Source organism: Vicia villosa, linkage group LG3, assembly GCF_029867415.1.
Source record: "Vicia villosa cultivar HV-30 ecotype Madison, WI linkage group LG3, Vvil1.0, whole genome shotgun sequence".
NCBI classification, from domain to species: domain Eukaryota; kingdom Viridiplantae; phylum Streptophyta; class Magnoliopsida; order Fabales; family Fabaceae; genus Vicia; species Vicia villosa.
Window position 1 is genome coordinate 16,511,066 of NC_081182.1, and position 18,278 is coordinate 16,529,343.

Below are 18,278 nucleotides of genomic sequence, written 5' to 3' on the forward strand. Positions count from 1 at the left end.
ATGGTCCTTATTGAAGTTATTATCAAAAAGTGTATTTCTCATTTTTAAAGTTATGTTTGATGGGATTCAATTAACACAAAATTTGCAGTATGTGTAAAAGAGAAGATGAAACTATAGACCATCTTTTCTTTCAATGCATAGCCAATGATTATATATGGAGGAACATTCTTGAATGGTTAGATATTAGGCACACACCTCTTAAATGGGAAGAAGAACTCTAATGGCTAATTGAGGCTACAAAAAGGAAGGGATGGAAAGCAACTTGCTTGAAAATGGCAATTGCTGAGACAATTTACTTGGTCTGGAACATGAGGAATAACATTTGTTTTTTTAGGAATGTACTTAATACATATTGTATAGAGGATAACATCAAAGATAACATTGTATATAGGGGATGGCAATATAGGAAGTTTAGAAGTCATCTTGCTAAATTGATGACTTAGTTTTACTAGGTTTTTGGTCGAGTTGGATAGGTTGGATCAGTATGATCACATTGCTTTGTATTGTGGTTTTTTGAATTAATATATATTCCTTTGATTAAAAAAAAATGTAATGTATGATTTTTTTTAACAGAGTTAATTGTATAATTTATATGATCTAAAAAAAATTAAAAGCATGATAAAATCATCAGATTCTTAAATATAGAGTCAATATGTCCGAGTGGTTAAGGAGATAGACTTGAAATCTATTGGGCTACGCCCGCGCAGGTTCGAACCCTGCTGTTGACGAATTTTTTTCCTATAGAACAAGAATATTTAAACCATCAATTATTAAAATTTTATTTGCCATCATTAACCAAAACCCAGAATGACAAAAGTCAAATTTCATAAACTAAAATTTAATACTACTTAATAAACTTTGACCGCGCAGACAATTAGTTCTCAATTTCACTCTGTCGTCGGTGCAAGAAAGGTATCTCACTGCTAGCATAGTTACATTCCATGAACTAGAGCAACCAATTTCTAGTTGATAATGTTGGATTTGATATTCGATAACCAGTGGAAATCATAGATTGTATAAATTAAATAATAGAGGTAGTTGATGAGGTACACTTCATGCGTATGGCCACTGTGACATTTCTTTGAAATATGTATGCATGTGACAGGAGACCAAATAACTTTATGGCTTTATTTTCACGTATTATCGTTGTTTCCATTTTTGTCCGTGAGTATGGTTATCAATTCCTTATTATTGGTTTGGGAAGGAAATTAATAGAATAATCCATATCTCTTACAATAGAAAAATGAATTCGCATATGAGAATAGAGGGAGAATAATGGTTCTATTTGTGTTTTGGGGATAGAGAGGAGAATTGGAACACGTATCTAAAACATACATGTTCATAAGAACCACCACTATGCAGATTTGAATATATTAATTGTTAATGATGTGGTTATCTGACGGTTTCAAGGAACATTGATTTCGTTTATGGAGATGGTAGAAATTATGGTTGTCGTCAAATCTTTGTGAATGAAAAAAATTATAGGCTAAGTGGGAATTTTAATTTGATTTAAGCATTTAACGAAGAGTTTGAATATGACTTTTAAAACCCTGAAAAGTACCCTTATTTTACAAAAATTTCATCGGTTAATCGGTCAATAAATTATTAATGTCATACAATACTAACATGGATGTCAAGCATATAAATTTAAAACCGATTAAGGAAATGGTTATAAATTACTGAAATGCTTTAATTTGCATAGTTAAGGGACCATTATGGTCCTTATTGAAGTTATTATCAAAAAGTGTATTTCTCCTTTTTAAAGTTATGTTTGATGGGATTCATTCAAGACAAAATTTGCAGTATGTGTAAAAGAGAGGATGAAACTATAGACCATCTTTTCTTTCAATGCATAGCCAATGATTATATATGGAGGAACATTCTTGAATGGTTGGAGATTAGGCACACACCTCTTAAATGGGAAGAAGAACTCTAATGGCTAATTGAGGCTACAAAAAGGAAGGGATGGAAAGCAACTTGCTTGAAAATGGCGATTGCTGAGACAATTTACTTTGTCTGAAACATGAGGAATAACATTTGTTTTTTTAGGAATGTACTTAATACATATTGTATAGAGGATAACATCAAAGATAACATTGTATATAGGGGATGGCAATATAGGAAGTTTAGAAGTCATCTTGCTAAATTGATGACTTAGTTTTACTAGGTTTTTTGTCAAGTTGGATAGGTTGGATCAGTATGATCACCTTGCTTTGTATTGTGGTTTTTTGAACTAATATATATTCCTTTGATTAAAAAAAAATGTTATGTATGATTTTTTTAACAGAGTTAATTGTATAATTTATATGATCTAAAAAAAATTAAAAGCATGATAAAATCATCAGATTCTTAAATATAGAGTCAATATGTCCGAGTGGTTAAGGAGATAGACTTGAAATCTATTGGGCTACGCCCGCGCAGGTTCGAACCCTGCTGTTGACGAATTTTTTTCCAATAGAACAAGAATATTTAAACCATCCATTATTAAAATTTTATTTGCCATCATTAATCAAAACCCAGAATTACAAAAGTCAAATTTCATAAACTAAAATTTAATACTACTTAATAAACTTTGACCGCGCAGACAATTAGTTTTCAATTTCACTCTGTCGTCGGTGCAAGAGAGGTATCTCATTACTAGCATAGTTACAATCCATGAACTAGAGCAACCAATTTCTAGTTGATAATGTTGGATTTGATATTCGATAACCAGTGGAAATCATAGATTGCATAAATCAAATAATAGAGGTAGTTGATGAGGTACACTTCATGCGTATGGCCACTGTGACATTTCTTTGAAATATGTATGCATGTGACAGGAGACCAAACAACTTTATGGCTTTATTTTCACGTATTATCGTTGTTTCCATTTTTGTCTGTGAATATGGTTATCAATTCCTTATTATTGGTTTGAGAAGGAAATTAATAGAATAATCCATATCTCTTACAATAGAAAAGTGAATTCGCATATGAGAATAGAGAGAGAATAATGGTTCTATTTGTGATTTGGGGATAGAGAGGAGAATTGGAACACGTATCTAAAACATACATGTTCATAAGAACCACCACTATGCAGATTTGAATATATTAATTGTTAATGATGTGGTTATTTGACGGTTTCAAGGAACATTGATTTTGTTTATGGAGATGGTAGAAATTATGGTTGTCTTCAAATCTTTGTGAATGAAAAAAATTATAGGCTAAGTGGGAATTTTAATTTGATTTAAGCATTTGACGAAGAGTTTGAATATGACTTTTAAAACCCTGAAAAGTACCCTTATTTTACAAAAATTTCATCGGTTAATCGGTCAATAAATTCTCAATGTCATACAATACTGACATGGATGTCAAGCATATAAATTTAAAGTTGTTTAAGGAAATCGTTATAAATTACTAAAATGCTTTAATTTGCATAGTTAAGGGACCATTATGGTCCTTATTGAAGTTATTATCAAAAAGTGTATTTCTCCTTTTTAAAGTTATGTTTGATGGGATTCATTCAAGACAAAATTTGCAGTATGTGTAAAAGAGAGGATGAAACTATAGACCATCTTTTCTTTCAATGCATAGCCAATGATTATATATGGAGGAACATTCTTGAATGGTTGGATATTAGGCACACACCTCTTAAATGGGAAGAAGAACTCTAATGGCTAATTGAGGCTACAAAAAGGAAGGGATGGAAAGCAGCTTGCTTGAAAATGGCAATTGCTGAGACAATTTACTTTGTCTGGAACATGAGGAATAACATTTGTTTTTTTAGGAATGTACTTAATACATATTGTATAGAGGATAACATCAAAGATAACATTGTATATAGGGGATGGCAATATAGGAAGTTTAGAAGTCATCTTGCTAAATTGATGACTTAGTTTTACTAGGTTTTTTGTCGAGTTGGATAGGTTGGATCAGTATGATCACCTTGCTTTGTATTGTGGTTTTTTGAATTAATATATATTCCTCTGATTAAAAAAAATGTTATGTATGATTTTTTTAACAGAGTTAATTGTATAATTTATATGATCTAAAAAAAATTAAAAGCATGATAAAATCATCAGATTCTTAAATATAGAGTCAATATGTCCGAGTGGTTAAGTAGATAGACTTGAAATCTACTAGGCTACGCCCGCGCAGGTTCGAACCCTGCTGTTGACGAATATTTTTCCTATAGAACAAGAATATTTAAACCATCAATTATTAAAATTTTATTTGCCATCATTAATCAAAACCCAAAATTACAAAAGTCAAATTTCATAAACTAAAATTTAATACTACTTAATAAACTTTGACTACGCAGACAATTAGTTTTCAATTTCACTCTGCCGTCGGTGCAAGAGAGGTATCTCATTACTAGCATAGTTACAATCCATGAACTAGAGCAACCAATTTCTAGTTGATAATGTTGGATTTGATATTCGATAACCAGTGGAAATCATAGATTGTATAAATTAAATAATAGAGGTAGTTGATGAGGTACACTTCATGCGTATGGCCACTGTGACATTTCTTTGAAATATGTATGCATGTGACAGGAGACCAAACAACTTTATGGCTTTATTTTCACGTATTATCGTTGTTTCCATTTTTGTCCGTGAATATGGTTATCAATTCCTTATTATTGGTTTGAGAAGGAAATTAATAGAATAATCCATATCTCTTACAATAGAAAAATGAATTCGCATATGAGAATAGAGGGAGAATAATGGTTCTATTTGTGATTTGGGGATAGAGAGGAGAATTAAAACACGTATCTAAAACATACATGTTCATAAGAACCACCACTATGCAGATTTGAATATATTAATTGTTAATGACGTGGTTATTTGACAGTTTCAAGGAACATTGATTTTGCTTATGGAGATGGTAGAAATTATGCTTGTCATCAAATCTTTGTGAATGAAAAAAATTATAGGCTAAGTGGGAATTTTAATTTGATTTAAGCATTTGACGAAGAGTTTGAATATGACTTTTAAAACCCTGAAAAGTACCCTTATTTTACAAAATTTTCATCGGTTAATCAGTCAATAAAGTCTCAATGTCATACAATACTGACATGGATGTCAAGCATATAAATTTAAAGTCGTTTAAGGAAATGGTTTTAAATTACTAAAATGCTTTAATTTGCATAGTTAAGGGACCATTATGGTCCTTATTGAAGTTATTATCAAAAAGTGTATTTCTCCTTTTTAAAGTTATGTTTGATGGGATTCATTCAAGACAAAATTTGCAGTATGTGTAAAAGAGAGGATGAAACTATAGACCATCTTTTCTTTCAATGCATAGCCACTGATTATATATGGAGGAACATTCTTGATTGGTTGGAGATTAGGCACACACCTCTTAAATGGGAAGAAGAACTCCACTGGCTAATTGAGGTTACCAAAAGGAAGGGATGGAAAGCAGCTTGCTTGAAAATGGCAATTGGTGAGACAATTTACTTCGTCTGGAACATGAGGAGTAACATTTATTTTTTTAGGAATGTACTTAATACATATTGTATAGAGGATAACATCAAAGATAACATTGTATATAGGGGATGGCAATATAGGAAGTTTAGAAGTCATCTTGCTAAATTGATGACTTAGTTTTACTAGGTTTTTTGTCAAGTGTGATAGGTTGGATCAGTATGATCACCTTGCTTTGTATTGTGGTTTTTGGAATTAATATATATTCCTTTGATTCAAAAAAAATGTTATGTATGATTTTTTTTAACAGAGTTAATTGTATAATTTATATGATATAAAAAAAATTAAAAGCTTGATAAAATCATCAGATTCTTAAATATAGAGTCAATATGTCCGAGTGGTTAAGGAGATAGACTTGAAATCTATTAGGCTACCCCCGCGCGTGTTTGAACCCTGCTGTTGACGAATTTTTTTCCTATCGAACAAGAATATTTAAACCATCAATTATTTAAATTTTATTTGCCAACAAATAAAATATAATGTTTTTTTAAAGATTTTTATTGTTATTTACTTATAAGGTATATCATATATTAATTTAACTTATTTTACTTATATAATAAATTTATGACTTAATACTAATCCGATGCTCGTATTTTATCTTCAGAGTTATTTTGTATGCCATAATTTTAAAATTTACCATTTGAGTCTCTCAAATTTATGAAACGTGCCACATTTTCCCCATCTTGGCTCTTATGTGTGTAGATGTTATTGATTGGCTGTATTTTTTGGTAAAACAAATAGTGTCTTTATCATGTCAAACCTGGTGTCATGACATGCATTGTTTTGAAGTTTTTCTTGTGCAGGCTTTTACCTGATGTCAAGACCGATGTCATGACATCCGAAGCTGCTGTGTTTTATTATGTTCTCGTTATGGTTATTTGATCTGTTAAGACTTTGCGCGCCTCTTTTGGAAACGTTGGATATTGATTTGTTTCAGAACAACGTTATGCGATGGTTATTCATAGGATCTTTGCTTTATGGAAATGGTTTTAATTAGGTTTAAAACCAATATTGGATCCAAGGCCCAGCTGCTGCAAGGTTATTTATAACAATTGAAGAAGCTGCTGGACGCATGTTTTTTGGTTTAGGGTTTGCCGTCCAGAAGTTTGTTGTGTTTTTGTTCGTTTTGTGTACTAGCTTTCTTGTAAGCCAAACAATCATCATGATGATTGTCTTGGTCTAGGCGTTTTTGTTTTGAGTTGTAAGAAGTACTCAAAGATTTTAAGCAAGAGTACTATTGTACTTGATCAAAGCTTTTAAGCAAGATCAAGTTGTGTTTTTGAAGAGTGTCTTCTTTTGTTATTCGTCTGTTAGTTCTTCATCACTGCTGTGATTGAGGGGGAGTGAGTAGGATCTCTGGTCTAAGGTGTTTAGATTGAAGTTGCATTGGGTAGATATTAAGTGAAAGGCGTAATATTGAGTTGTATTACCTTGAATTGATATTACTTATAGTGGACTTCCTCCCTGGCTTGGTAGCCCCCAGATGTAGGTGTGTTTGCACCGAACTGGGTTAACAATTTTCCTGTGTTGTTTTCTGTTTACACTTTGTTCATTTGTTTAAAAACATTCAGATAGTGATGTCGTGACATCCTGTAAGACATCGCGTGTCTGAGTCCAGAATTTCAATTGGCATCAGAGCAGGCACCCTGCCTGTTTTTACTGGGTGAGATCTAGGGAAAGTATTTTCTGGTTCGATGGACAAAGAAGGTGGTAGATTTATAATGAGACCACCCATTCTGGATGGCTCTAATTATGATTATTGGAAACCTCTCATGGTGGCTTTTCTGAAATCCGTGAACAGCAAAGCATGGAGAGCTGTGAACAAAGGATGGGAACATCCTGTTATTACTGATAAAGATGGCAACAAAACTCTTAAACCAGAGGAAGATTGGGACAAAGATGAAGAGGCATTGGCGCTTGGCAACTCTAAAGCCCTAAATGCTTTATTCAATGGAATTGACAAAAATATATTCAGACTGGTTCACCAGTGTAAACTAGCCAAAGATGTCTGGGATATCCTAAAGACTACTCATGAGGGCACCTCCAAAGTGAAGATGTCAAGACTTCAACTGCTAACTACAAAATTTGAAAATCTAAGGATGAGGGATGATGAAAGTATTAAGGATTTTCATATGAATTTACTCGATATTGCTAATACCTCAGGAGCTTTGGGAGAAAAAATGTCTGATGAAAAGTTGGTGAGGAAAATCCTTAGATCCCTACCTAAGAGATTTGATATGAAAGTTACAGCTATAGAAGAGGCACAGGACATCAGCAAAATGAAGGTAGAAGAGTTAATTGGATCTCTTCAAACCTTTGAGATGGGAATCAATGAAAATTCTGAAAAGAAGAACAAAAGCATAGCTTTTGTGTCCAACTCTCAAGAAGAAGTTAAGGAAAGTAGAGAAGAGAATGTATCTGAATCTATAGCTATGCTTGGTAAACAATTCAACAAAATTATGAGAAGGATGCATCAGAAGTCAAGACCTAATGTCAAGAACATCTCATCTGACATCAATAGATCTTATGACTCTGGCAGAGGAGTTAAACCAGAAGAAAAGTACAACCACAACAAAGGGATCCAATGTCATGGATGTGAAGGGTATGGACATATTAGAGCTGAATGCCCTACTTATCTCAAGAAACAAAAGAAAGGATTGTCAGTCTCCTGGTCTGATGAAGATTCTGAGAGTGATTTTGAAAAAGAATCAGCCAAACATGTCACAGCCCTTACTGGAGTTTGCAATTCTGATGAAGATGCTAGTGAAGATGAGCTAACCTTTGAAGAACTGGCAATTTCCTACAGAAAGCTGTGTATCAGAAGTGCTGAAGTATGTCAACAAGGTGAAAAGCAGAAGAAATACATAGCCCAGTTGGAAGCTAATAACAAAGAGCTTAATGAAACTATATCTGAACTGAATGGTGAAATTATCCTGCTACAATCCAAACTTGATCAGATGTCAAAATCAGTAAAAATGTTGAACAGTGGCACGGATATGTTGGAGGAGATCTTGCAGGTCGGAAAAAAATTCAAGAGATATGTCTGGTATAGGATTTGTTGGTGCAAAGAAATATGTCCAAGATAGTAGCAGAACTAAACCTGAAGCTGAGATGTCGAAGCCGATGTCAAAACATGTGACTCAACATCAGGAGAAAGGTGAAATGAAGAGAAAGTTTCAAAGATGGAGATGTCATTACTGTGGAAGATTTGGACACATTAAGCCTTTCTGCTTCAGACTATATGGATATCCAGATCAAGCTCCTTCTTACAAACCTAAGCAGATCATGCCCATCCAGAAGCAACAATGGAAACCTAAAAGTATGGCTTTAATAGCCCATACATCTCTTAGAGTTTCAGCCAAAGAAGACTGGTATTTTGATAGTGGATGTTCCAGACACATGACTGGAATCAAAAATTTGCTTGTTGATATCAAGAGTCATTCTACTAGTTATGTAACCTTTGGTGATGGAGCTAAAGGAGAAATCAAAGGAGTTGGAAAATTAGATTGTTCAGGAGTGCCAAATTTAGAAGGTGTTTTGTTGGTCAAAGGCCTGACTGCCAATCTCATAAGCATCAGTCAACTCTGTGACCAAGGATACCAAGTCAACTTCACCAAAGCTGAGTGTGTGGTTATTAATGAAGAAAAGGAATTTGTAATGAGGGGTGTCAGATCCAAAGATAACTGCTACTTGTGGGTGTCTCATGAATCCAGCTAATCTACTGTTTGTTCTAAAGAAGAAGAAGCAAAGCTGTGGCACCAAAAACTTGGTCACCTTCATCTAAGAGGTATGAAAAGAATTATTTCTCTTGAAGCTGTAAGAGGAATTCCTAAGCTACAAATTGATGAAGGAATCTTTCTGGGCTACTCTACAAACAGTAGAGCTTATAGAGTATTCAACTCAAGAACCAAAATAATAATGGAATCCATAAATGTTGTGGTTGATGATGTTCACAATCAAGCAGATGTCACAGAAGATGTCGGAACATTCTGGGATTTTACAGCAGAAGGTTCTACAAGAGAAGATGATTGCAGTCCCACTATCACAGAAGCTGAGACTGAACCCCCTAACAAGAGTCCTTCTATAAGAATTCAGAAAGATCATCCTAAAGAACTTATTATAGGAGATCTCAACAGTGGAGTTATTACAAGGTCAAGAGAAGTTGTCTCAAACTCTTGTTTTGTGTCAAAAATTGAACCTAAAAATGTCAAGGAAGCATTAACAGATGAGTTCTGGATTAATGCCATGCAGGAAGAACTAGGCCAGTTTGAAAGAAATGAAGTATGGGAGCTGGTACCAAGACCTAAAGGTACTAATGTCATTGGAACTAAATGGGTTTACAAGAACAAGTCAGATGAACTGGGAACTGTTATCAGAAACAAAGCAAGGCTAGTTGCTCAAGGATACACCCAAGTTGAAGGAATTGACTTTGATGAAACCTTTGCTCCTGTTGCCAGACTTGAGTCAATTAGGCTATTGTTAGGGATTGCATGTATTCTGAAATTCAAACTATACCAGATGGATGTGAAGAGTGCTTTCTTGAATGGATATTTGAATGAGGAAGTCTATGTAGAACAACCTAAAGGTTTTGCAGATCCAAACCACCCTGATCATGTATACAAATTAAGAAAAGCTCTTTACGGTCTGAAACAAGCCCCTAGAGCTTGGTATGAGAGACTAACTGAGTTTCTTACTAGCAATGGATACAGGAAAGGAGGGATAGATAAAACTCTTTTTGTTAAAGATGAAGGAGGGAAGATTCTGATAGCTCAAATCTATGTGGATGATATTGTATTTGGTGGGATGTCAGACAAGATGACTAGACATTTTGTTGATCAGATGCAATCTGAATTTGAAATGAGTCTAGTTGGAGAATTAACCTATTTTCTTGGGCTGCAAGTCAAACAGATGGAAGACTCAATCTTTCTCTCTCAGAGCAAGTATTCTAGAAACATTGTCAAAAAGTTTGGAATGGAAAATGCTTCTCACAAAAGGACACCAGCACCTACCCATTTGAAGCTGTCCAAAGATGAAAAGGGAACCAGTGTTAATCAAAGTCTATACAGAAGCATGATAGGAAGTCTGTTGTATCTTACAGCCAGTAGACCTGATATTGCCTTTGCTGTTGGGGTATGTGCTAGGTATCAAGCAGAACCCAAAACCAGCCATATCAATCAAGTCAAGAGGATCCTGAAATATGTGAATGGTACTTGTGAATATGGAATGCTCTACTCTCATGGGTGTGAACCCATTCTCACTGGATATTGTGATGCAGACTGGGCAGGAAGTGCTGATGACAGAAAAAGTACTTCAGGAGGATGTTTCTTCTTGGGTAATAATCTTATTTCATGGTTCAGCAAGAAACAAAATTGTGTGTCCCTGTCCACTGCAGAGGCAGAATACATTGCAGCAGGAAGTAGTTGCTCTCAGCTTGTTTGGATGAAACAAATGTTAACAGAATACAATGTCACACAAGATGTCATGACATTATATTGTGACAATTTAAGTGCCATTAACATTTCAAAGAATCCCATTCAGCATAGCAGGACCAAGCACATTGATATTAGACATCATTACATTAGAGATCTTGTTGAAGATAAAACAATTGTCTTGGAACATGTTGCTACAAACCTTCAACTAGCTGATATTTTCACAAAAGCCTTGGATGCAAATCAATTTGAAAATCTAAGAAGCAAACTGGGCATTTGTCTTTGTGAAGGATTATAGCAATTAATTGGGTGTGAGACCAGCACTATTGCTCACTTGAATGTTAAGTATACTCTGCTGATGGTGGTGATGATCATACTGTTGGTAGTGATGGCTGAGGAGGGTAAGGATGCTGATGCCCGGACTAGTAGCTCCAGTGATGTGGAGATGAGTAAGGAGGATACTGAAGATACTGTTGGTTCTGAAGTGTAAATCTTCATCTGTTGTTTGGCTCCTTTTGTGGCTAGAAAGGGGGAGAAGTGAAAGTGATAGATGATGACTTGGTTGTTGCTGGTTGTTGCTGTTAATGTTTCTCTGGATCCTCTTGTCCTGACAAGGGATATTCTGTTACCAGGACAAGGGATATTCTGTTACCAGGACAAGGGATATCCTTGGATGTACTATGATTAATCAAGCAGGATGTTGTTGGCTGACAGAATTTATTTCTCTGGATCCTTGTTTCTATTTGCTGCTGCGCATACTCTAACCTCTGTTGGTATCATCTATTATTGTTTTAGCCAAAAATTCGCCAAAGGGGGAGTTTGTAGATGTTATTGATTGGCTGTATTTTTTGGTAAAACAAATAGTGTCTTTATCATGTCAAACCTGGTGTCATGACATGCATTGTTTTGAAGTTTTTCTTGTGCAGGCTTTTACCTGATGTCAAGACCGATGTCATGACATCCGAAGCTGCTGTGTTTTATTATGTTCTCGTTATGGTTATTTGATCTGTTAAGACTTTGCGCGTCTCTTTTGGAAACGTTGGATATTGATTTGTTTCAGAACAACGTTATGCGATGGTTATTCATAGGATCTTTGCTTTATGGAAATGGTTTTAATTAGGTTTAAAACCAATATTGGATCCAAGGCCCAGCTGCTGCAAGGTTATTTATAACAATTGAAGAAGTTGCTGGACGCATGTTTTTTGGTTTAGGGTTTGCCGTCCAGAAGTTTGTTGTGTTTTTGTTCGTTTTGTGTACTAGCTTTCTTGTAAGCCAAACAATCATCATGATGATTGTCTTGGTCTAGGCGTTTTTGTTTTGAGTTGTAAGAAGTACTCAAAGCTTTTAAGCAAGAGTACTATTGTACTTGATCAAAGCTTTTAAGCAAGATCAAGTTGTGTTTTTGAAGAGTGTCTTCTTTTGTTATTCGTCTGTTAGTTCTTCATCACTGCTGTGATTGAGGGGGAGTGAGTAGGATCTCTGGTCTAAGGTGTTTAGATTGAAGTTGCATTGGGTAGATATTAAGTGAAAGGCGTAATATTGAGTTGTATTACCTTGAATTGATATTACTTATAGTGGACTTCCTCCCTAGCTTGGTAGCCCCCAGATGTAGGTGTGTTTGCACCGAACTGGGTTAACAATTTTCCTGTGTTGTTTTCTGTTTACACTTTGTTCATTTGTTTAAAAACATTCAGATAGTGATATCGTGACATCCTGTAAGACATCGCGTGTCTGAGTCCAGAATTTCAATGGGAAAGTTGAAATGACTTTGTGCAATTTTAATTTGCAAAGGTAAAAACCATTGAATTTGCCACATATTTAACCCTTATTAAGAAAAACACAATTCATTAACCAAAACCCAGAATTACAAAAGTCAAATTTCATAAATTAAAATTTAATACTACTTGATAAACTTTGACCGCGCAAACAATTTGTTCTCAATTTCACTTTATAGTCGGTGCAAGAGAGTTATCTCACTGCTAGCATAGTTACATTCCATGAACTAGAGCAACCAATTTCTAGTTGATAATGTTGGATTTGATATTCGACAACCAGTGGAAATGATAGATTGTATAAATTAAAAAATAGAGGTAGTTGATGAGGTACATTTCATGCGTATGGCCATTGTGACATTTCTTTGAAATATGTATGCATGTGACAGGAGACCTAACAACTGTAAAGCTTTATTTTTATGTATTATCGTTGTTTCCATCTTTGTCCGTGAAGATGGTTATCAATTCCTTATTATTGGTGTGAGAAGGAAATAAGTAGAAGAATCCATATCTCTTACAATAGAAAAATGAATTCATATATGAGAATAGATTGGAGAACAATGGTTCTATTTGTGATTTGAGTATAGAGAGGAGAATTGGAACCCGTATCTAAAACATACATGTTCATAAGAACCACCACTATGGAGATTTGAATATTTTAGTTGTTAATGATGTGGTTATTTGAAGGTTTCAAGGAACATTGATTTTGTTTATGGAGATGGTAGAAATTATGGTTGTCGTCAAATCATTATGAATGAAAAAAATTATAGGCTAAGTTGGAATTTTAATTTGATTTAAGCATTTTACAAAAAGTTTGAATATGACTTTTAAAACACTGAAAAATACCATTTTTTTACAAAAAAATTAATCGGTTAATCGGTCACTAAAGTGTGAGTGTCATACAATACTGACATGGATGTCAAGCATATAAATTTAAATTCGTTTAAGGAAATGGGTATAAACTACTAAAATGCTTTAATTTGCATAGTTAAGGGACCATTATGATCCTTATTGAAGTTATTGTACTAACATGAACCCGACTAGAAGATACGAGATCAAAACGTGTGTTTCACCTTTTTAAAGTTATGTTTGATTTTTTAGCCGAGTTAATTGTATAACTTATATGATTTTAAAAAATTAAAAGCATGATAAATAGACTCTTAAATATAGAGTCAATATGTTCGAGTGGTTAAGGAGATAGACTTGAAATCTATTGGGTTACGCCTCCGCAGGTTTGAACCCTACTGTTGACGTTTTTTTTCTATAGAACAAGAATATTTAAAACATCAATTTTTAAAATTTTATTTGCCAAAAAATAAAATATAATGTTTTTAAAAATATTTTTATTGTTATTTACTTATAAGATATATCATAAATTAATTTATCTTATTTTACTTATATTATAAACTTATGGCTTAATATTCTTCTGGTGCTCGTATTTTGTCTTCGGAGTTATTTTTGATCCCATTATTTTTAAAATTACCATTTAAGTCTCTCAAATATATGAAACGTGCCATATTTTTCTCATGTTGTCTATTTTACTAGTCAACGACTCAGCGTCAATTAGGTAGTCTTTGTGGCTCTTAGACCAAGTGCAATGGGGAGTTGAATTGAAGTCAACATGGGAAAATGGTGTGTAGTGGTGTGTGTAAAGTGGTGTTGAGTGTGTGTTGGAGGAGAGAGATGTTGAATAAACTCAACACCAATTAATCTGTCCCAGAGGCTGACGTGGCAGCGCCTCACTGGTCCAAATCTGGCGCGTGTGAGCCACTCTCTAGCAGTGAGAGTGGGCTTTATCCCACGCGGAGAGAGAGAAAAAAGAGATAATTAATGACACTTGACTGTTTCTGATTGGCTGGCCAGATTTTTATCCATTTAATACTTTGAACTCAATTATTTCGTTGCAAATTAATTTTTTTATTTTTTTTTTATACCAAAATTCATGATTTTTTTTTCTCTATAAATAGAGACTTGGTTCATTTGATTTGGACACAGAAAAAAAACCAAGTTTTTCACTATCTTTCTCTATTATTATCTTTCTATTAGTGTTTTTTTTTAAAGTTAAGTGTCTTATTTTAGTGAAATGGATCCCAATAATCATTTTTTAATTTAAGATGATTTGTATCGTATCCAATTATTTAAATAAATTTTGTTTTTATTACAAAAAATTAAAAAATAAATTATTAATTATTTATTATTTTAATTTAATTTTAATTGATAATTGTAATTTTATGTAATCATAAAAATAAAAATAAAATTTAAATAAGAATATGAAAATAAAAAGTGGTGGGGTAGGGTGTTGAATGAAAAACCATTGGAGAGGGTAAAAGTTGAATGGGTGTTGAGTTATTAGGTGGAAGAAAGAGAAAATGATGTGGAGTGTTGGGAGTTGAAAAAGTGGGTGTTGAGTTTTTCAACCATTGTAAATGGTCTTATGTGAAATCTGAAATGACATTGTGCAATTCTACTGCCATAATTTCAGTTGAGGCACTGAATCCACTTCATGCTACTCCCGAGGTGACTTCAGAGTGTGATCCCGGTACCTCTGCTCTAGAAGATTCGGTTTGATTTCTCTTTCTCCCTGTATTATTTTGTTTACTTTAATGTTTCATAGGATTTTTTCCTTGACTGTCACAACTATTAACATTTATAAAAATACTTTTAACTCATTGATTTCAGTGTTATTTAGTTTAGAGCCCTGCATTTGGCTCCATTTTATTATTGTTGTTATGATGCACCGCTGGTTGTTTGCAAATTTTTGTAACACTTATGGATTGGCTTCTCTGGGCTCCACCGCTTAACGCACATGGATTAGCTTTATTCGAATTAGGGATGGAAACAGGTAGGGTGCGGGTTTTACACTACCCAAACCCGCACCTGAAATTACCACCTGAACCCAAAGGCTATTCGGGTAGAAAAATAACACCCATGCCCACACCCACACCGGTTGGGTTCGGGTTTTTTCACCCAAACTCAAACCCGTAGCAAAATACATTTTTCCTGCAATTTTCTTACAACTTTCCACTATAAATATATATATATATATATATATATATATATATATATATATATATATATATATATATATATATATATATATATATATATATATATATATATATATATATATATATATATATATATATATATATATATATATATATAAGCGGGTGTAGTTTCAGGTTTCGGACGCGGATTTCACACTACCCAAAATCTCACCCAAAATATTGGGTGGCACCCGAACCCAAACCCAGTCAACTCGAGTTTTCACCTGTTGACTCGGATTTGGGCTCAGGTGAGCCCCGCGGGTTTGAGTCTGCTTACCATCCATAATCAGAAATGTGTGTGTGTTATTTGTCTAAGCAAAAATGTGTGTATTCTTTGTCTACACAAAAATGCATGTATTCTTTGTCTACGCACAAATGCGTGTATTATTTGTTATTCTCATCTTCAGCATTCTAAAAAGAAAGATAGACAAAAAAGTATACAATAGAGGAACTAAATAGAGGATGGATATACATTTATGTTAATAATGAATTGAATTAGTTACAATGATACAGTGGAATTACTAAATAAATAAACCTTCAGCAATAATTCTTATCCTGGCAAAGTAGTGTATTGTTGTATAGTTGATTTCCTTAAGGACGTGTGTTGAGGACGACCGCTGGAATCTTTAACTGTCTGAAGTGATAAAGAAAGGATATAACAGGGTTGGCGTGCTCAATTGTGAACAATTTTGTAATCAACGCTCGCCTCGCTTTACCTTAGTAATGTAGCTTCAGTTGTGATGTGAACTTCATCATGACCTATTGGATCCAGCCTGAAAAGGTCTTTATTCATTGGCTAGAGATCGTTTGGTACCAATAAAAGGAGCTTCTATACCACATCCACATCATGCATTAACTATGAACTTGTCGTATTTTTGACGCCGCAACAGTGAATACCGCGTTAGCGGCGGAAAATACATGTGACATAAGATCGGAGGATGCAATGTGAACCTTAGGCATGTTCTCTAAGAAAACTACCTTCGGTCTATAGTGTATATCTATATTTGGATCTAGGATCCTTTCTTTTGTTGCTTTACAGAGTTCTTGATGGAATCTTAAATATGAGAATCCAACGAATCGTAGTTGAAACAGAGATTAATTGGATCAACTGTGACAAATCTCCGTGTTTGCTTATGAACGTTCTTGATTCGGTGACTTAAGGAGGTTACGAGCTGGTGAGTGGAGATTGAATATGAAATCATGGAAATCGTATGAATCGAATATCGTTTCTAATAGAAGGCGCCATTATTCCATTCAAGAACGAGAAATAGATATAGTTGAAGAACTCGTGATCTTGAAATAGTGGTGATGATCTCCATCACGACAGTGAGGGATGAACCTGCATAGCATAGTTATGCATATTTTTTAACTTTATACCCATTTTAGTTCATATGCAATATTTCAAAGCTGGTCAGATACTTCAACTCTAATCCAATTTTAAAATATTGATTTAATTTATAATATCTTTTAATTCTATATTATTTGTGCCTTAATTTTACTACTGCAATACTTGGACGAAAAAAATAATTTTTTATTAAAAAAAAAAAACTCTCATATATTACTACTTGTAAAATAATAATAATTTAAAGATAATATATTGAGAATTTTCTTGTTTCCAAATAAAAATTTAAGATGACATAGAGATTAATAATGAACAATATAATGGAGTATATCTCAAACTAAAAAGTCTTTGGAAGCAACCTTATTCACTCATTTGGCATATAGATTTATCTAAATCTAGGGCATTCTTCAAGGATTAGAAGAAAGTTAAAGCAAAATAGAATTCTTTGAGTGCACGCAGCACCAAATGGCAAGAACAAATTCCAATATTTGGCTTAAGAACAAAAAAAAAATATTTGAAATGCCTCTTTTTGTTTTCTTCACGAGAGAGGTTAGTATATTTTGTTTGTCCCTTTTCGTCAACCATTAATTTTTTTTGGAATCCACTACTCCACCTTCTCAACTTCCAATCAACTACAAATTCTCACTTTCCCAATAATGAACTCACACAACTACATAGTTAGCATCAATTTTTAGGCAAACCACAAGTTAAAATTATCTATATTTCTAACAAAATAAATTAGTGACACTATCAATTAAAAAGAATGATTTTTAATACACTTTTTATTTATTAAAACGGTTACTTTTTTTTTGAAATAATCATAATCTCATATTAGATTCTATTTTTTTTATCACTACCGATATACTCCTCAGTCCCAAATTATAAGAGAAATTCTCTTTTTAGATTCATTGAATAATTAATATATCTGGTCAGTTCTAAAAAGAGAATTTCTCTTATAATTTGGGACAGAGGGAGTAGTTCGATTCGGAGGTCAGTTCTAACATCAAGTGATTTCAGTCCCCTTTCGATCACAGTTGCGGAGGATTGAATCCCATATTAGATCTTAAAACATACTAATTTAATCTCAATATTAAATCAGAGTTTAACACATTTTAATTTAATAAAAATATCATACTGTTGAAAATTTGCTTGAATTAGCTTATTATTTTCTCCGATTCCTTCATAAAAAGACACTTTAAAAATTCTATGGAAAATTAATGTAC

The 18,278-nt window shown here is 33.6% G+C and overlaps 2 non-coding genes across 2 annotated transcripts; both read left to right on the forward strand.

The window, feature by feature from the left end:
• The first annotated feature begins 646 nt into the window (after positions 1-646).
• On the forward strand, positions 647-728 carry TRNAS-UGA (transfer RNA serine (anticodon UGA)). The gene has a single exon. It is a non-coding gene; the product is annotated as a tRNA-Ser (tRNA).
• A 1,632-nt stretch (positions 729-2,360) lies between these two features.
• On the forward strand, positions 2,361-2,442 carry TRNAS-UGA (transfer RNA serine (anticodon UGA)). Its single transcript has one exon. It is a non-coding gene; the product is annotated as a tRNA-Ser (tRNA).
• Positions 2,443-18,278: the final 15,836 nt, after the last annotated feature.